This window comes from Rhincodon typus, chromosome 11 (genome assembly GCF_021869965.1).
Source record: "Rhincodon typus isolate 14 chromosome 11, sRhiTyp1.1, whole genome shotgun sequence".
NCBI lineage: Eukaryota > Metazoa > Chordata > Chondrichthyes > Orectolobiformes > Rhincodontidae > Rhincodon > Rhincodon typus.
The window spans coordinates 10,486,730-10,503,723 of NC_063342.1; positions in this window are offsets into that span (position 1 = coordinate 10,486,730).

Consider the following 16,994-nt stretch of genomic DNA (forward strand, 5'->3'; position numbering starts at 1 on the left):
GCTATCGTTCATTCTTTCTGATATTTAACTGTGACTCAGTCCTCACTATCTTCAATCTTCTAATGTCCAACCACAAGGTATTGGAGGTATTTCAATGAAAGTTACGAGGCAACTCACTTAACTGTATTGGGTGTGAGTTAGATGCAAGATAATCATCTTCCAACATTCTATTGACTAACATGCAGCAGCGTTTTGAGGATGTCATTAGAAGAATAGATACAGTTGAATAACTGGATGTGGTGTATTTGGATTTCGAGCAGGCTTTTGATAAGGGATCATATATAGGGCTAGTGGGCAAACTTAAGGCACACCAGATTGCTGGTAATTTATTGGAAAGGACTGAGGATTGGTCGATAGACTGGAAGTAGAAATGAAATAAATGTTTTTTATTTCTGGTGGCAGGAGGTGGCTAATGGCATGCCACAGGAACCTGTACTTGGGAGCCAGCTATTCTCAATACATATTAATGGCTTGAATGAGGAAAGCAAAGACAATATCTCCAAGGTTGCTCATGACTCAAAACTAGGTGGGTTTATGAGTCACGAAGAGGATGCAAGGAGATTTCAGGCTGATCTAGAGAAATTGAGTGTGTGGACTAACACATGGCAGATGTAACATTATGTAGATAAATATGAAGTTATACACTCGGTGTGAAGAAAAAAAGCAGTGTATATTTAATGGCAATATATTGGGTAATGTGGATGTATAAAGGAATTTGGGTGTCATTGTTCACCAGTCAATGAAAAATAACTTTCTGCAGTCTGAAAAACATTCACACTAGCCTTGCTATGTTAACTCTGTTTTGCTCTCAACGGATGCCGCCAGACCTGCTGAATTTCTCCAGAATTTTCTGTGCTTGTTTCAGAAGTAAGGACATCTTACTGAAATTATGTAGGGCCTTGGTAAGACCACATCTGGACTATTCTGGGCAGTTTTGGTCTTCTTACGTGAGAGAGGATTTACTTGCCATAAAAGGTGTTAGGGCTGCCCATGGCTAAGAGCAACACAAAATGGCTGAAGGGTTGCCCATGGCTAAAAGCAGCAGAACATGGCTGACAGTAGTTTAGAAAGCTTAGGCTAGCATTTTGCTTGGTGTAGTCTTTATAAGTTAAAACAATGGTTGCTCTGTAGACCCAAGCTAACAGAATTCAGATAGCATAGACAAGCCCTAATAATTATGCAAACGTGCAGCTGTATTTGCTTACAGAAATTAGAAACATTAGATAAGAATATTTTGCATAAGAATTCTACATTTAATTAATTTGAAGTCTGGAATCTGCTACAATAGTAGATTTTAGCTAAGATTCTCCAAACAATCATAAGTATGGATTCTTAGTTAGTTAAAAATGTACACATATATAGAAAAAGCTACCTACAGCGTGTCAATTTTTATTCATTCATAGTAAGCGACAGTTGCTGACGAGGCGGTATTTATTGCCCATCTCTAATTGCCCAGAGGAAGTTAAAAGTCAACCAGTTTGCTGTGGGTCTGGAGTCACATGTGGGCCAGGCCAGCTGAGGATGGCAGTTTCCCTCCCTGAAGGACATTAGTGAAACAGATGGGCTTTTTTCCTGACATTCATCAATGGATTCATGGTCATCATTAGATGCTTAATTCCAGATTCAAATTCCACCATTTGCCATGGTGGATTTGACCTGAGTCTGCAGAATATCACTGGGCCTCTGGATGAATAACTAATGATAATACAATTAGGCTGCCACCTCTCATTAGAAGGATATAAATTACTTTTGCCAGATAGAGAGATCTTCCAGTGTTGAGCGAGCATGTTCCCATTCTAATATTAGATGTAAATGTATTAATGTGTGTGTGTGTGTGTGTGTGTGTGTGTGTGTATGTGTTTGTGTTTGGTGTGTGTGTGTGTGTGTGTGTCTGTCTAACTTTATGTTGGAACTGATATTAAAAATTTTATAAAAATTAGTAGAAATTAATATCCTTTTGCGTTTCCTGTAATAAGGTTAGTAAGAAATATAAACTGCATAACAGAATTTTAAAAAGTCTTTAAGTGATTAGCAAGCATCTAATTTATTGGCTATTGATGTTGTGCAGCTGGCAAATATCCGGGAAGGAATGTATTTAAACACAGCGTCCATTGTGAAAAGCCCAAAGAGAAGAATACGAATAGCTATAGACACAGTGAGAACATGGGAAAGCTTAGGGTTGTCCCTGTCCTGTCTGTCAGCAATCATACAGTCACATGATCAATTTGATTGGAAGCGTCTGTAATTAACTAATAACATCATTGGCCTGTAATTGCTAAAGGCAGGCTGAAAGCAAATGTATAAAGATGAATGCCTTTCCTTTGTCAGTTGAACAGCTTTCTGGATTTTTAGAGGGCTTCTTTCCTGCTGGGGTAATTTCAATAAACCCTTTGATGCTGAAAGTAGACCCCGGGCATCGGGTGATTCATTTGGTCATTACCCCCTAACAAAGGGGGGTAATGGAGGATCACTAGGGATGGCAGGGCTGTCCTATGAGGAAAAATAGATTTGACTGGGTCTGCATTATAGAATTACACTAGCATGAAATTACAGAAGAGGCCCTTTGGCCCATCAATTCTGCACCAACAAAAACGACTCCAAATCTACTCTAGTCCAGCACTTTTGAGCAAGTGGCCCATAGCCGTGAATGTTATGACATTTCAAGTACTTTTTAAAAGTTGTGAGGTGTCTTGCCTCAACAACCCTCCCAGGCAGTGCATTCCCGATCCTAGTACATTCACCCTCTGGATGAAAAGGCGTTTCCTCAAATCCCAATTAAATGCCCTGCCTTTCACCTTAAAATTGTGCCCAATTATTATTGACCCTGTATTCACTAGAGTTTCAAAGGGCAAGAGGAAAGTTGATTGAAATGTGTGAAATTCGAACAGGGCTGGGCAGATTCGATGCAGAGAGGATATTTCTCTGACTGGATAATCTAGATCCAGGTGTCAGAGTCTCAAGATACAGAATAGGCCATTTCGGACTGAGATGGCAAGATTGTTCTTCACTCAGAGGGTGGCCCACCTGTGGAAATTGCAACCATGAAAGCTGTACGATGGCTTGCTGGCTCAAATCCTGAAGAAATTGTTAACTGTTTGGTTGAGGCTTGGCTTTGTTTTGGAGTTTTGCTGTGAGCTGACCTAAAGTCCCTCTAATCAGGATATATCCTGAGTGAGACTATGTAATTGCCTTCACTCAGGTAGTTTTTTTCCCCAAACTCAGTCAGAATGATGAGAGTGTCCACTTCCATTGGAATACCTTACAACTTCACTTGCCGCATTTTCCGATGAGAAAGTCAATTGTATTGCTGGTTTGAAGTCCAGTTCGGCTTCAGTTAGTAGGCGCTTTTGTGTGGCTACATCATTAATCCCACACACCAAACAGTCTCTCAGCATCTCATTAAGGGTTAAAACAAAGTCACCTGCTCCTGCTAGTCATCCTAACCCAGTCAAAAATTCTAATATGCATTCGTCTGGTTCTTGAATTGCCGAGTAAAACCGATAGCGTCTCAGAATTAGAGGAGGCTTAGTGTCAGAACATTCCTTGACTAAATCTGTCAACTCTTGAAAGGCTTTAGTGTCTGGTGCCTCAGGGAAAGTTAGGTTCCTAATAACCGAAAAAGCTGTGGGTCCACAAGCTGTCAGGAGAATTACTCGTTGCTTTTCATCTGCCCCTAAGTCATTTTCCCAGAAAAATAGTGCATTCTTTCCACATTCTGGATCCAGTCTTTGACAACAGGGTCAAATGAGTCAAGCTTCCCAAATAATGATGAAAGTAATGCTTAACCAACTCAGTAGATGACTATTGCGAGCGGGTTTCTATGCTTTACTGTTGTCGCTACTGAAATAACTCTACAGAGGCCGGTATCCTGTCACCAATTCACCCTTTATTTATATGTGGGAAGTCCTTAACACTGATCCAGCTCCCTCAGAGCCAGATCTCAGAGTGAACACGATGCCTGATACTCCTGTTTATGTCTAACAGCCAGGGCACCCTGATTGGACCAGATTAACAGCCCCAATCTGGGATCTGCAATCGTGACTGTCCCCCTTCTCCCTTCTCTGAAGCTGAAGGTGAATCTTCAACTCCCTGCCCTAGAAGAGGCTGAGAGTCAAAAAGAAACCTAATGAGATGATAGGCCATAAGAGTGGGTTGAGAGAAATGTTAGGTAAATGTTAGGGGAAATGTTAATGTTTCAATGACAATTGTTCAAAGAGATAGAACTGAAAGATTTGCAGGAGGTGTAAGAAAATGGGTACATCTCTGTATACGCCATCAGCAATGTCTGCTCAAATGGAGAAAACTGTTAGAGCTCCAAAAAAGGCTGCAGGGTTTCAAGAATGCTCTCTCCTACTTCCTTACGTATTTTGTGCAAGTAGATAATATGAGACTGTGGATCACCAGAATGAAGACAGGTTTGCCCCTCTCTGCAACTTCAGTATGATTGCACTGCATACCCAACCACTCATGTGCACCTAAATGCACACACTCACTCACACTCACTTACCCAAAGCTTCACCTTATCTCACACACAAACACAGACAGATATTTCGACGTACATGTACAGACAGCTATCCACATGCACTTGAACACACATTTATTCATAGACACACTCTCCCAACTCAACCATTTCTAAGTACTTCAACATACACATTTGCTGACATGCTCAACCATTTCAAAACACATTTAAACACACCCAGTCACTCAACCACACAAACACACACTCGCAAACACATAAAAACACACACACATACATATTTGCACACATTCATATCTACTCAACCACAGAGTTAATTATATTGATGCGCACTGACACACAGACACTCAGATCTATCTCACTTTCAAACACACTCACTCACACAAAGCACAATACACAATATGAAGCAACTTTACCGAGAGCAGCAAAATCAATAGAATTATCTTGCATCAGTGGATACTGCTTGAACCATATGAAGACCAGTGCTCTTTAACTCTCAGCCCTTTCACCTGAAACCCTATTTATCTGAAGAAATAGATTTTCCATTGAACAACAGCTAATGTTTTCAAGTGGGAGTAGAAAAATCCTGAAGGAAATTTCCAGCTGCCCTTATTCGTTACTCAATCCCAAGTCCTTCCTTGAAAGAACCAGATGATCTTAATTCTGGATCTTGGTTAAAAAAGTTAAACAGGCAGAGAGAAAGGGTTAGTATTGAGCACCACTTTAAGGTAAAACTTAAGAGAAAAGATTCAAATTGGTGAAGATATAACTGAAGAACAAATTTGGGGTGGTCCAAAAGACCAAATGTGATGAACATCTTGGGTACATTTCTGCATATAGATATCAAGGTGCAAAAATCTCAGATGTTAACCATGCATCATCAATGGCTGTCTTCTCATTTCTGAAGCAGAATTATGGACTTAGGCCCTTATTCAAGCCAAATTTCCACTACCAAGGTAAATATCTGTAGTTGGGAAAATTCGCAGCCTTGTGGACTCACTTGAGCAAAACGTGCCCCAATACACACATTTTTTCCTTGAGGAGAAGCAGACTAGTGGAAAGTAGGGGAGTGGAGCAGAGGTGAAATTCGCTGGACCAGGTCAATCTCATGTGCCAAGTGCAGGTGAAGAAAATTGACTTCCAATTAGCTATAGATCACATTCAAACATACACGATGATGAAGAATACTCCATTCATAAAATCCATCCCAAGCCTGTAAAACTCCCCAAATCGTTCATCTTTTATCAAAACAAACACACTCTGACAACTAATCCTTTACTAGCCTCTTTAAGCTGTGAATCAAACGGTGGCCTTAAAACCTCCTGTTGAAATATTGGTAGCATATGAAACGCAACCAAGCATTCCTAATGGCATAACATATGGAAATGTCAACAAAGAACTCTATTGAGCCTACACAACCACATGTTTTTATCTTCTCTTTAACCTACACCAGATGACTTGACAATCATGCATTCCGCCAAAAGGGTTTTTGTTTTAATTTTAGTGACAGCTTCAGCCTTTTAAAACATGCTTGGGATGGGAAGGGGAACAACATTTAAAAATCCTATGTTAATAACAGTTATACAGAGATTATCCACTGTACATCTACTTCATCAATTCATGACTCCCATACAATAGATGAAATTCCCTGAAACAGCCAAAATATGTTCTGTGTATACTCAGTGCTCATTCAAATAGCCCTGCTAGGTTTGGGTCTACCTGCTATGGGAACCACCACCCATCCCATTCCAGCATTCACAAACTTGTGATCTATTGGAAGTAGGGTCAGGATTTTTGCATTTGATTCCCACCCAGCATTTTTAGAGTCAGTGGTGTTTCCCTCGCAAATGCAGCAGATCAAGACTGAGGGAGTCTCGCGCCATTAGAGTTGCCACCTTTCGCATGTGGCATTAAACCATAATCCAGGCAATGTTTTGAAGGTGAGTTGGGAGCTCTTTTTTGGTGTCCTAGACTAATATGCACCCCTTAACAAACATTGGAGCAACACATTATCTATTCATTACCAATTTATCATTTGCCAATTGGCTGCCACATTCCCCACAATAGAATCCTGTTAGCAATTCAAAAGAACTTTCTTGGCCAGAAAGCACTGTCAGATAACTTGAAATCATACAGGTGCTATATGAATGCAAATCTTTATTTTTCACAAACGTGTAAGAGACAGGTTGATGTTGCAATACACAAGGTAGAAATCAGTGGATTTGCAAAGATGGATGTAACAGCTATTTAATCTTGAGATCCAATCCTACGACTCATTACTTGCTGCAGTTAACTATGAACACATCATGTTTTGGTCTGGAGTAATTCCGTTTGTATTATGAAGCATTGTAACCCTGGCGACTGGGACAGCTTTTGCAATTGCTTGCCTTCCCTGGAAAGGTGCTTGTGCAAGACCCATTAATGAGACTTCACTTATTTTTATGATATTCTGTGAAGTGGGTCTAACATTCGCTTATCTGTAAGTAATAACCATTCATTTCCATAAGAGTTCACTAAAAGATTGATTGCTCAAATCCAGTGTGCTTGTAATCCATTGCATTCCGCTGTTGGCACCACACTGAGAAAATTATCCCTGCATAACTCAGCTCTTCTTTGACTGTTCTTTATGAATTTAAAGTGTGAAAAATTGCCTTACAACTCATCAGCTTCCACTCAAGACAACCAACTGGAAAGGAAGAAAAATGCAAGGCTATCCTTGGAGCTGTTTTGCATTCTCCGTTGCCCCTATTTTCCCTTTGTGGTTAGAGGCTGGAGTGTGGTGAAAGACGTGAATATCAGTCAGTAATAACTGATAAATAAGATGCCAGCTTAAGACTTAGATGGGAGACCTTTTATTTCAAATGCTACTCATGCATGAGCCCCATACGAACTCCACAGGCACCAACCACCATATTGGTGGACAGCAAAAATATAGGTGTGCAGGGCCCGTGAATCATTCAGTGGGGCCCTTTTCCAAGTATCGGTTTGATCTGTTCCTGCTGGAATATTGTAAAGATGTACTGGAACCCAAGGCTGTATGCAGCAATAACAGGCAGGCCTTAAAGGGACAGATCTTTAAAGGGAGCAGTCTTTCCATATCTACATTCAAACTTTGCAAGCTGCAGCTAGTGACTGTTCCCTTCCCAAAATTGACCAACAGGGAGTTCCAAACCACAACATATAGGAAGGCAATACACATTGACCAAATCCTCATTTTCCACAGCAATCACCCCAATGTCCACAAACAAAGCTGCGTAATAACACTATTCAAAGGGCCACAACTCATTGCAACACACCAGAACGATGCAGTAAGGAGGACCTATACAAGGCCTTTACTAACAATGGATATCTCAACAGCTTCATCCGCAGGTGCCTACTAGATAGACAACACCAAGAGGACACAGTATGCCCCAATACACTGGCCACACTACCCTATATCAAGAATGTATCAGAACCAACAACGAGACTCCTATGAACACTAGGAATCATGGTAGCACACAAACACACAGCCACACTACAATAAACACTCACAAGGACCAAAGACTCCATACCCCATGATGTGCAGGACCAATATAGTTTTCAAAATACCTTGCAATTACTGCAACAAACATTACATCGATCAGACCAGAAGGAAACTAGCCATCAGTATACACAAACACCAGCTAGCATCAAAACGACACAACGCACTTTCTTCAACTCAGTGCACTCGAACAATGAAGGCCATCAATTTAACTGGGACAACATGACCATCCTAGCTCAAGCTAAACACAGAAATTCCTATAGGCCTGGTTTTCAACCCGTAATGCAATCAACAAATTTGACCCCATATACAAAGCCTTACAGAACAGAACTGAAAATGACACAACTCAGCTTAACAGACCGGATCTTAGAAATACCAAATGGAGTAGAACAACATCGTTTCACTGGAGGCCTGACTGATGATGTTACCGAGCATAGTGATGAACCATCTGTACGATAACCAGACATCTTGGCGAGCAAGTCAACAGCCTCATCCACAACCCGAGCTACAAATCTTTACAAGAAACCTTAAACACCGACGGGCACAACACAATCAAAATAGCCTGACAATGGGAAACCTTTGCCAACGGACTGAGCGCCACCTGAGAATAATGTCACTTTCTCCACAAATGCCTCAGGAATCAGGTTCTGCCCCACAGCATTAAATACAAACATCTACTTAAAAACCCACTGGCGCACCAAACAGGTGAACAAAATGGATGGAGAATGCTATGGGTAATGATCAACAATGCCCATAACTGGCTCTACAAGTATGAAATTTCACACCAAAAATCGTTATGCCAAAACGCCACCGACCAGCAATGGACTACAACTGTAGAACAGGCCATCACCATCAAACAACACAGGACCCAAACAAAGAAGGAACGCAAGCTACAGGAGAAACTGACCAAACTGATCCACCACAAAAACAAGGACAACAACAAACCAGGGTCATGGATAACGAACCTATCCGGCAGACCACTTACAGAAACCGAGAGAGCTGTACTAATATGCGGACGAAACCATAACCACAGAGGCGCCAGCAGAGCACACTTCATAGCCGCTTTGGAAGCTACACTAAAAGGAAATGGACTCACGGATGAAACACAGCAAGCCATCCGACAAACTATAATCCCTACACTGAACCAGACGAATGAATGGGACACCCTCAACACATCAGAGAGAAAAGCACTCGAAGGACTCAGGAGAGACAGAAACGTCGTCATCCTACCAGTGGACAAAGGGTGCATGACCGTGATTATGAACAAACCGAACTACATTGAGAAAGCACAGGCACTGCTTGCAGATACAGACACTGATCAACAGGTGGAGATAGACCCAACACCGCAGCAAGCAAACAGGATCACCCAAATGCTGAGGAGACTAAAAAATGCAGGACAAATAACCAAGACACACTATATGAAAATGAAACCAGAAGGCTCGAATATCCCTGCTTCTATGGACTACCCAAAGTGCACAAACCAGACATCCCACTCAGACCCATTATCTTCCTACCAGGCACACCCACACACAAACTGGCCAAGGACCTACAACAGAGACTGAAACACCTGGTTGACAGATCACCCCACTCCATTCACTCAACTCAGGAATTCCTTAACAACCCCAAGAATGTTAAAATCAACGATGACAAGATTATGGTATCCTTTGATCTCCCAGCACTATTCACATCCATTGACATACCACTAAACAAAGAAACACTTGCCACATTACTGGATGCAACAGAAACACTGACTCCAAACAGCTCCATCAGCAAGAATGACAAACTCAGACTACTGGACCTATGCTTCACCATACACTTTATCTTTAACAGCCAAATATACAAACAAATCAATGGCACACCTATGGGGACACCCATCTCAGGACTTATTGCAGAGGCAGTCAGAAGAGCACCTATGCAAGGTCTTTGTTAACAACGGATATCCTAATGGCTTCATCTGCAGGTGCCTACTACAGAGACAACGCCAAGAGGACACAGAATGCCTTAATACACTGGCCACACCACCTTATATCAAGAGCATATCAGAATTGACAAGACTCCTGCAACTACTAGAAATCATGGTGGCACACAAACCCACAGCCTCACTATGATAAACACTCACAAGGACCAAAGATCCCATACCCATGACATGCAGGACCAATGCAGTTTACAAAATACCTTGCGATGACTGCAACAAACATTACATCAGCCAGATCAGAAGGAAACTAGCCATTGGGATACATGAACACCAGCTAGCAGCAAAACAACATGACGAACTTTCCCTCACCTCAGTGCACTTGGACAATGAAGGCCATCAATTTAACTGGGACAACATGACCATCCTAGCTCAAGCCAACCACAGACATGCATGAGAATTCCTAGAAGCCTGGTTTTCAACCTGTAATGCAATCAACAAACATATCGAATTAGACCCCATATACAAACTCATACAGAACAGAACCAGAAATGACACAACCCAACTTAACAGACTGGATCATGTAATTACAAGCAGAGTAGAATAACATCGCTTCATTGGAGGCCTGACTGATGATGTTACCGAGCATGGTGACAAAACGTCTGTATGATAACCAGCCAGCTGAGTGAGCAAGCCAACAACATCATCCACAACTCGAGCTACGAATCTTTGCAAGAAGCTTAAAAATATCCTAAATTTAACTAGTGCCATTTGCTAGCATTTGGCCCATATCCCTGTAAACCCTTTCCATTCATTTACCCATCCGGATACCTTTTAAATGCTGTAATTGTACCAACCTCCACCACTTCCTTGGAACTAATTGCCACAGAAGGCTCTGGAGGCTATGTCATTGAGTGTAGTTAAGGCAGGGATGGATGGGTTTGATTATTAAAAGGATCAAAAGTCATGGGGAAAAGGCAGGAGAATGGGGTTGAGAAACATATTATCATGATCGACTGGTGGAACAGATTTGATGAGAATTAGAAAGCCTTTAAAAGCCAGCTGGGCACAACATTCAAAAAGCATAAGGGAGAAGAAGATGAAATATGAGGTAAGCTGGCTAGTAACAAAAAAGAAGATTGCAAGAGTTTTTTTTTCAGATATATAAAAGATAAGACCTGGCAAATTTGTTAGAATTCTTTGAGGACGTTGCAAGCAGGCGAGACAAAGGAGACCCAGTGGACGTGATCAATTTAGATTTCCATAAGACTTTTGACGAGGTGCTGCACAGGAGTCTGCTAAATAAGGTAAGAGCCTATGTTGGTAACTCCAAGGTACTGGCTTGGAGAGAGGATTGGCTGCCTGGTAGAAGGCAGAAAATAGGGATAAAGGGGTCTTTTTCAGGATGGCAACGAGGGACCAGTGGAGTTCCACAGGGTCAGTGTTAGGACTACAATTATTCATAATAAATTCACAAGCTAAATGAACAAACGGAGGGCATTGTTGCTATGTTTGCAAGTAAAAAGGAATTGGAAAGTCCAGGAGAGTGGGCAAGGCAGTGGCAGATGAAATACAAGTGGGAAAATATGAGGCCATGTATTTTGGTAGGAAGAATAGAGGTGTGGACTATTTTCTAAATGGGGAAAGGCTTCAGAAATCTGAAGTGCAAAGGGACTTGGGAGTCCTAGTTCAGGATTCTCTTAAGGTTAACATGCTGGTTCTTGAGGTTGGTTGGCTCGCCGAGTTGTTTTGTTGTTCCGCAGATGTTTCGTTACCCTGTTGGGTAACATCATCAGTGCAGCCTCCGATGAAGCGTCGGTGTGTTTTCCCGCCTGGTTTTTAAACTCTGGAGTCCATTGAGCTGGATTGCCTCACTTCTGGTTTTCCTTCATAGTGGAGTGTATATGGGGCCGAGTTGTATGTGTTTATTAATGGCTTTCTTCATGGACTGCCAGGCTTCTAGGAATTCCCGTGTCTGTCTCTGCTTAGCTTGTCCCAGGATTCTGGTGTTGTCCCAGTCGAATTGGTCGTTCTCCTTATCCATGTGGATTGAGATGAGTGATTATTGGTCGTGTCTTTTTGTAGCCAGTTGGTGTTCGTGTACCCTTGTTTTTAGTTTCCTTCCTGTTTGTCCGATGTGTTTCTCACAGTCTCTGCAGGGGATCTTATAGATGACATTGGTCCTGTCCATGGCGGGGAGCGGGTCTTTAGTTCGGGTGAGCAGTTGTCGTAGGGTTGATGTGTTCAGCTGGAAGTTGGAGGAAAAATGTAATGTTAGCATTATTTTCAATAGAGCAGGAATAGAAGAACAGAGATGTATTGCTGAGGCTGTATAAGGCTGTGGTCAGACCGCATTTGGAATATTGTGAGCAGTTTCGGGCCCCATATCCAAGGAAGGGTGTGTTGGCGTTGGAGATGGTCCAGAGGATGTTCAAAAGAATGATCCAGGAGATGAATGACTTGTCAGATGAGGAGCAATTGAGGACTCTGGGTCAGTACTCAATGGAGCTTAGGAGAATCAGAAAATAACTGAGAGGCCTGGACAAAGTCGACTTAGAGAAGACGTTTCCACTAGTAGGGAAGACTAGGATCCAAGGGCACAGCCTCAGAGTGCAGGGATGACCCTTCAGAACTGAGATGAAGTGGAATTTCTTAAGAGGGTGGTGAATCTATGGAACTTATTGCTACAGAGGGCTTTGAAGGCCAAGTCATTGAGTGTATTTAAGACAGATATGGGTAGATTCTTGATAAGTGAGGGGATCAAAGGCTACAGAGGAAAGGTAGGAGAATGGGGTTGAGAAACATATCAGCTTTGATCAAATGGCAGAGCAGACTCGTTGGCCTGAATAGCTTAATTCTGCTCTTATATCTTTGAGTACAAGGTGAAATACATTTACAAAATGCTTTCTTTTTCAGCAAAAATCCAATATCAAAATAGAAAAACATAGTAAATAATAATTAAGAAATCCATGTAAATCGAAACTGAAGCAGCATGAGAATTTGATTTTTTTCAGATGCAATTTCTTCGATTGTATTGCAGACAGAGGGGAGGTATGAGATGGCCTTAGGAACGTTGTTAAACCTGAAACTGTGAGTTTGTTTACTTTAAAATAGACCTCTTTAGAGAACTGGATATTTTGATCCTCAAGAACCTTTTGTCGTGAGAAAATCTAAACAATGCAAAATTTCCGCTTATTCGTAACAGATGCAGAGACAAGATATTTTCTTGAAAAGGCAATGTTTGAACACACAGGAACAAATAGACAAATGTTGTTGGAGAGAAGAAGGGGTTACGTTCTAAGTAGAATTTCCCCTTAAGGCTGAGATAAAGTCAATCTTTCCTATAAATTAATTGTAATGGATTATGAGTAAAATCTTCATTACATATGTTTGTTTGAATATTTAATTGATTTTTAAGATGAAATTTAAATGCATTTAATGTTTAAGTAGAGTTGCTATGCTATAGTGATCTTTAATTGCTAAATACTCTACAATATAATACTTATCACTCCAATATGATGTCAAATTGATTCTGATAATAAATAATCATAAGTAAATATTAAAAGATTGTAGTATTATGCTCACACACAGATAACAATGTCTTAGAATTCTTAAATTAGGATTTGATTTGCTGGCATTGGTTAACTTAGACAAGCTGTTTCTGCTATAATATGCCTGTCAATATATTCTATCCTGAGATAAGTTTCCTAGGCTGCAAACTCCTATGGGGAATACATTTAATTCCAGGACCCATCTGTAGCTAGTAAAGCTGACAAAGTTCCTTTATTGATGTGAATTTCCTCTTAGTTGAGGCTTTAGTCTAACAATGTGTTTGACTGGATAATTTTACCTTTTAGAAGGATAAAGATTGTCAAACCATTGATACTTCCATTTATATAGCAAGAGACAGAGGCACAAAAATACAGGCTAATATTCCAGTGTGGCACTGTTAGAGTGGTTCACTAATGGAAGTCATGCCCTTCAGATGAGATGTTACATAGAAACATAGAAAATAGGTGCAGGAGTAGGCCATTTGGCCTGCAAGACTGCATTACCATTCAACATGATCATGCAATTTCAGTATCCCACTCCCGCTTTCTCTCCATACCCCTTGATTCCTTTAGCTGCAAGGGCTATGTCCAGCCCTCCCTTGAATTTATCAAATGAACTGGCCCCAACAGCTTTCTGTGGGAGAGAATTCCACAGGTTCACAACACTCTGAGTGGAGAAATTCTTTCTCATCTCAATCCTGAATGGCTTACCCCTTATTCTTAGACTGTGACCATAGTGCTGGACGTCCCCAACATCAGGAACATTCTTCCCATATCAAGCCCCATCAGAATTTTACATGTTTCTGTGAGGTCCCCCCTCATTCTTCTAAATTCCAGTGAGTAAGAACCCAGTCGATCCAGTCTTTCTTCATATGTCAATCATGCCATCCTGGGAATCAGTCTGGTGAGCCTTTGCTGGACTCCCTCAATAGCAAGAATGTTTTTCCTCAGGCTAGGAAACCAAAACTGCACACAATACTCAAGGTGTGGCCTCACCTTACACTGAAAACCTGTTTGCCCTCTCTGGTGGATATAAGAGATCCTGCTTCAAAGGAGACCTAGGGGGCTGGGATTCCCCTCCTGACTCGACCATAATGTATCTGTTAACCAACATTACAAAATTAGATTGACTGGCCATGATCACACAGCTATTCGTGGGATCTTGCAGTGCACAAAATGGCTGCCCTGTTCCTTTCATGCATTGGTACTTGAAAAGTAGTAAAGTGACTTGGGATGTCCTGAGAGCTTGAAATGCGAAATGTAATTCTTTTCCATTCACATGAACAGTGGTCGGACATTTGACACTGAGGCGCATAAGGAGATGTTAAGATCAGTGCCAAAGGTTGAAGGGAAGTGGGAGATTTTCAGGAATATCTGAAATTTAGAGGCTGATGCAGAAAGGCTCGTTGGGGAGGGAGTTCCAAAGCTCAGGACGAAGCTAACTGGAGGCATAGCCACATGAATGAGCCGGATCCCAGATTTGGAGGAGTGTAGGCATTTCCAAGAGTTGTAAGGCTGGAGGAAGGATACAATGATAGGAAGCTGTGAGATTATGAAGGTGTTTGAAAATAAAGAAGAAAACTTTAAAACTGAGATTTTGCTGGACTTGGGGCAGGAGGGCACTGCAGATTTACAAGCATACAGGCAAAAAGCGAACGGGTCGTGTTCTGAGTTCACAGAGTCATTGGATGAGCTCTGAGGAATGTTCAATGTTGGAAGATCTCCATTGGATAATTGAATGTAATAAAATAGCAAAGCAGTGGATGAGTTTTTGTAGTAGAGGAGCTGCTCCAAAGGAGAACTGATCAATGACAAATAAAGACTAGGGACTATTTAGTCCATCTTTTACTCAAGTCCTATTCTTTCCCCATTATAGAATATAGAACATAGAACAGCACAGTACAGGCCCTTCAGCCCACGATGTTGTGCTGACCTATTATCCTACTAAGATCAAACTACCCTACATACCCGACATTTTACTATCCTCCATGTGCCTATCCAAGAGTCACTTAAAAGTCTCTAATGTATCTGACTCCACTACCAGCTGGCAGTGCATTCCACACGCCCACCACTCTCTGTGTAAAGAACCTACCTCTGACATCTCCCCTACACCTTCCTCTAATCACCTTAAAATTATGCCCCCTCGTAATAGTCATTTTTGCCCTGGGAAAAAGTTTTTGACTATCCACTGTGTCTATGCCTCTCATCATCTTGTACACCTCTATCAAGTCACCTCTCATCCTTCTTCGCTCCAATGAAAAAAGCCCTAGCTCCCTCAACCTTTCCTCATAAGACCTGCCTTCCAGTCCATGCAACATCCTGGTAAATCTCCTCTGCCCCCTCTCTAAAGTTTCCACATCCTTCCTATAATGAGGTGACCAGAACTGGACACAACATTCCAAGTGTGGTCTAACCAGAGTTTTATAAAGCTGCAGCATAACCTCGCAGCTCTTAAACTCAATTTCCCTGCCAATGAAAGCCATTATAGATTTGAGCCATTTCTTGAGATGCACCAGGAGGCATACCAGTACACCATTTTGTGTGAAGATATACTTTCTGACACCAGACTTGAGTCTCTGAAAGCCAGAAACAAGACATGTCTTGAAATATTTGAAGCACATTGTGTTGCTGGCCTCTCAGTGTTAAAACAATGAGATATGTGACAATTTATAACACATTACTGCTGCGTACACTTTTCTGTGTAGTCAAGAAGTGAGTTAAACATCTGTTAATTATACCTGAATTATAGTTAAGCAATAACCTGTGCTGATCCCCAGTGCATTACAGTAATAAATCGTTCCCATGCTGATTAAGTACTAAGACTACAGGCTAAAGCATTTAATCAAAATCTGAGAGCTGTTTTTGCCAACTATATGGACACTGAGGAACAGCTGGTAGGTTACAGCTATTATTTGATTTAATTTTTATAAAAATAAATTGAGTAATAATGAACATTGGAGGCAATATATTAATAAAACATGTATATTAAAAAAGAACGTAGGTGAATAAAGTACTGAGACAAATAATGCTTGGCTTTGAACAGTTTCATGAGGAAACTGTTTTGTTTCCTGGTCAGAAAATTCAACAGATTTCCATATCTTTTCAGCAGGTTATTGATGTATCTGAATTAACTGGGGGCAAGAGGACTGGCTTGAAAAGGTAAAAGCGTTATTAGAATGCTTAAATCTGGTCAAGATTATTAAACACATGTATGTGTTCACATTCCCAATGTTAATCAGCCAGGGGTCTCTCCCATAGTATAAGCATGGCTAATAGGAAGCATGGATAATTGAGTAATGTTCCTTTATAGTTTGAAGACCCTAGGGACAATTTTTCAAGCCATGTCTTTCACTCTGGTTCATTTTCAGTATCTTTTGTGTCACTTGCTCTGCCAGGGTCTCCCTTTGAGAATTCTCCTGCGTCACTCAGTGTTGGCAGGGGTGAATTTGAAGGAAGGCGGGCACTATGTGTCTGGAGACAACAAGGTGCAGGGCTGGATGAACACAGCAGGCCAAGCAGCATCATAGGAGCAGA